We start from the raw sequence: 4,954 nt of genomic DNA on the forward strand, positions 1-4,954 counted from the left end.
ATGGAAAGTCATTGTATTCAGAGAAAAGCCATATTCTTGGCTCTGAACGTAGAAGGAAAAAGTAAGCACAATTCTATCACAGTATATGAATGGTGTTTTGTTTCATAATGGTAGACTAACAAATTGCACCTACCAAGGCAATATGGTGTACTGAAAAGATAATTCTTTTTTTAAGATTTTATTTATTTATTCATGAGAAAGAGAGAGAGGCAGAGACATAGGCAGAGGGAGAAACAGGCTCCATGCAGGGAGCCTGATGTGGGACTCGATCCTGGGACTCCAGGACCATGCCCTGGGCTGAAGGCAGGCCCTAAACCGCTGAGCCACCCAGGGATCCCCAAGATAATTCTTTTTAGGTCAAGTGGATCCATGTATTATTGGGCAAGCTCATCATCTTTTCAAACTCTAGTTAGTTTGGTTGTTTTGTGTAAAATATATATTAAATACCTGGATTATAATAAGCACTTAATAAAGGATGACAATTACTACCTTAATACCACCTATTATCTTATTATGCCCCCCCCCTTTTTTTTTTTTTTACAAATTGTGGAACATGCAACTAGAGAAATGTGAAATGATGTGTGGTTTATGGAATCCAAATCTCTTTGTCAATTAAGAATGCTTCAAAAGGGGAGAGCCATGGGGCTAAGGCCAGGCATGTTGATGTGGCTGTATTGTACCTAAGCAGGCGTCTGTCCTAGAGAATCAGACTTCAACCACAGGTGGTGATGACACTGAATGGCCCGGATATCTCTGCAAATAGTGCCTGACAGACAGAAAAGTGATTCCTGTGATATATTTGTCTGAATGCAGTTAACTTTACACTTACCCACCTTGATTCCATGAAGGAGCGATGAATCAGGCAGCATGTAGCTCACCCTCTCTCAATGATTGTGACTCACTCTAATTCATTTGACCATTATTTGCTAGATGTACACTCATTATATGAGGGCAGAAATAGTTACAAAGGATAAAAAATTGGGAAAGCCTTTTAAAAACTATTTTTCTTAAAATATGCATGGAATTCTGGGTATATATCCAAAGGAAATATAATCAGGACCTGGAAGAGATATTTGTACTCCTATGTTCATGTCAGCATTATTCACAACAGCCAAGATATGGAAACACGCTCAGTATCTGTCAACAGATGAATGCAGGAGGAAAATGTGGTACATATATATACACTGGAATATTATTAGGCCTTAAAAATGAAGTAATCCTGCCACTTGTGTCAACATGGATGAACCTAAAGGACATTATGCTGAGATAAGTCAGGCACAGAAAGACAAATATGACAGGATCTCATTTATATGTGGAATCTAAAATAGTCAGTCTCATAGATGGGAGAGTAGAATGGTAGTTGCCAGGGGCTGGGGAGAGAGAGAAGGTTGGTCTGGTCAAGGGGTACAAAGTCTTAATTATGCCAGGTGAATAAGCTCTGAAGATCAATGTGCAACAATATCATTATAGTTAACAATACTATATTGTATACTTGATATTTGCTAAGAAGGTAAATCTTATGTGTTTTTCACCACACACAAAAAAGGAGAGAACAAAAGAAAGTGATAATTCTGTGAGGGAATAATTGTGTTAATCAGTTTAATTGTAATTTTTCACAGTGTATACTTATATCACAACATCAAGTTGTACACCATGAATATATACAATTTTTATTTGTCAATTTTACCTCAATGAAGTTGGGGGATGAGGGAGAAAATGAAGCTTTATAACATATACTGTTGCAAAAAGCACCCTGTCTCTTGAAGACATGTTTAGCTTCTTTAGTTTTATCTTAGTGTAAAATCATATACCTATGTCAGTATAAGTAAAATCATACCCTTTCATAATCTTTTAAAAAATAAATAAAGTAAAATATACATGAAAGAAATGAGCAAGCAAGGAAAAGAATTGTGTGAAATGAAATGGATTCAGCATGATTTAAGTGCTTTTTCAGTTGTCTGGCTTCCCTAAATGTGTCTAATGATGACAAGTGATTTGTATATGTTATCTTGTTTCTTCTTTACAACAAATGTTTAATGTAGATATTTCCTTTTTACAACAATGTTCATCCATTTTCCCTACTTCCTGCAAGTGGTGAATAGCCCCTGTCTCTCTGATTCTAAATTCCACACTTCCCCCAGCCCTTCTACCTAAGAAGGATATTGGATCAATTTTTCAAATTTTAATTAAAACTTACAAATTTAGTTATGTGCGAATAGTTGCTTAATCAATATTTTTGGTGAATAATGTCACTGGGGCAGAAAGGAAGGAGCACCAGAATGGGAGTCAGGCCATGGGTTCTGGTGCCACCTCCATAATTAACTGGCTTCATGATCATAAAGAAATCATGTAAGTTTTCTTGTTCTCAGAGATCTTATCTATTAAATGAGGTTAAAGTCTTCACTCAAGACAAGAGACTTAAGCATATATTGTAAGGCATGTCTAATTTCTAGAAAGAGATAGATAGAAGTGTCTTACCTGGAATGGGTAGGGATTCCCCATCTGAATGACACCAACATAAATGGGATAGCTACTGAGACCTCCAGGATAGTTCAGTTTGGGTCCATTCACGAGACAGAAACCACACAGTAATTTAAACAAGGGACAATTTACTATAAATAATTCTTAAATCTAAGAAGTCACAAGAGATTAGCTACTAAGAAATGAAGAGAACTCTAACAAATATAGAAACAGCAGCTATAAGGTCAGGTGCTACACTTAGGGCTGAGATAGAGCACCCAAGAAAGACCTCTTCCACCTAAGGCTAAAATTCAGATCTTGTTGGAGTGCATGACTATGGCTCACAGATTGTCAGAAAAGTCACTGTGGTGCTAAACCAGTGGAACTTGCTGGAAATCCTCCCTCTAGGGTGTTGGGAAAAGCTGTTTACAGGGAAGTGTCTTGTCAGAAGTATTCTGCTACTAACGTGACCAAAGACATCCAGGAGCCAGGTGTAGAGAAGTTATATGCACTACAGTAGAGAGATGCTTAAGAAGTCACCCATGCTGTAGAAGCTGAGTGTTGGAGAAGCTTCACCCCCTATAGGAACTGGACACTGGGGAAATGGCTATGGTGCAGAATCCAGATGCTTGAGAAATCACTCTCCATGTAAAAGTGGGCACTGAAGAAGTCACTGCACTACAGTAGCTGCACGCAATGCAGGAGTCAAATGCTTGAGGAGTCACCCATGCTACAAAAGCCAAGAGCTAGAGAGGATATGCATCTACAGGCGTGGACACTGGAGAAGCTGCTTGCACAGAGGGAGCCCACCAAGAGAGTTCACTAGAATCAAGAAGTAAACTTCTTTCTTCTATAATCTTTCTCCAGCACCACCTACTAGCATAGCTTAACCTCATGCCACCTGACATAAGAAAACTATCTAAAGGCCCATCTTGGGAGCACCTGGGTGGCTCCGTCACTTGAGCAACCAACTCTTGGTTTCAGCTTGGTTACTAATCTTAGGGTTGTGGATTGAGCCCTGCATCAGGCTCTGTGCTCAGTGGTGAGTCTGCTGGAGACTCTCTCTCCCCCTCTCTCTGTCCTTCCTCTCTCTCTCATGCTCTCTCTCATTATTTCTAAAATAAATAAGTGAATCTTTAAAAAAATAAACGGCCCAGCTTAGTTTTCACAGAGCAGGCAAAAAAGGCACATTTAAACCTAGATGCAATAACAACTTGCACAGGTGGACATTAAAAGCACTCTCCTATGAGAAAAGATATGGGTTAGTGGAACATGACTTCTTGCATCTTAGCAATCACTCACTCCAGGGGCAGCCAGCCAGAGGCTTGCCCACCAAACCAGGACAGGAAAGAATTTAAACATTTGTATTTATTTATTTTTTATTGGAGTTCAATTTGCCAACATATAAAATAACACCCAGGGCTCATCCTGCCAAGTACCCCCCTCAGTGCCCATCACCCAGTCACCCCCACCCCCACCCCCGCCCACCTCCTTTTCCACCACCCCTTGTTCGTTTCCCAGAGTTAGAGGTCTCTCATGTTCTGTCTCCCTTTCTGATATTTCCCACTCATTTTTTTCTCCTTTCCCCTTTATTCCCTTTCACTATTTTTTATATTCCCCAAATGAATGAGACCATATAATGTTTGTCCTGCTCTTATTGACTTATTTCACTCAGCATAATACCCTCCAGTTCCATCTATGTCGAAGCAAATGGTGGGTATTTGTCGTTTCTAGTGGCTGAGTAAATTTCCATTGTATACGTAGACCACATCTTCTTTATCCATCATCTGTCAATGGACACCGAGGCTCCTTCCACAGTTTGGCTATTGTGAACATTGCTGCTATAAACATTGGGGTGCAGGTGTCCCAGCATTTCACTGCATCTGTATCTTTGGGGTAAATCCCCAGCAGTGCAATTGCTGGGTCGTAGGGCAGGTCTATTTTTAACTCTTTGAGGAACCTCCACACAGTTTTCCAGGGTGGCTGCACCAGTTCACATTCCCACCAACAGTGCAAGAGGGTTCCCCTTTCTCCGCATCCTCTCCAACATTTGCTGTTTCCTGCCTTGTTATTTTTCCCCATTCTCACTGGTGTGAGGTGGTATCTCATTGTGGTTTTGATTTGTATTTCCCTGATGGCCAGTGATGCGGAGCATTTTCTCATGTGCTTGTTGGCCATGTCTATGTCTTCCTCTGTGAGATTTCTGTTCATGTTTTTTGCCCATTTCATGATTGGATTGTTTGTTTCTTTGCTGCTGAGTTTCATAAGTTCTTTACAGATCTTGGATACTAGCCCTTTATCTGATAGGTCATTTGCAAATATCTTCTCCCATTCTGCAGGTTGTCTTGTAGTTTTGCTGACTGTTTCTTTTGCTGTGCAAAAGCTTCTTATCTTGACGAAGTCCCAATACTTAACAATTGTCAATATTTATGCCCTGAATGTGGGAGCTGCCAAGTATATCAATCAATTAATAACCAAAGTTAAGACATACTGA

This window comes from Nyctereutes procyonoides, unplaced genomic scaffold, assembly GCF_905146905.1.
Source record: "Nyctereutes procyonoides isolate TBG_1078 unplaced genomic scaffold, NYPRO_anot_genome, whole genome shotgun sequence".
NCBI classification, from domain to species: Eukaryota; Metazoa; Chordata; class Mammalia; order Carnivora; family Canidae; genus Nyctereutes; species Nyctereutes procyonoides.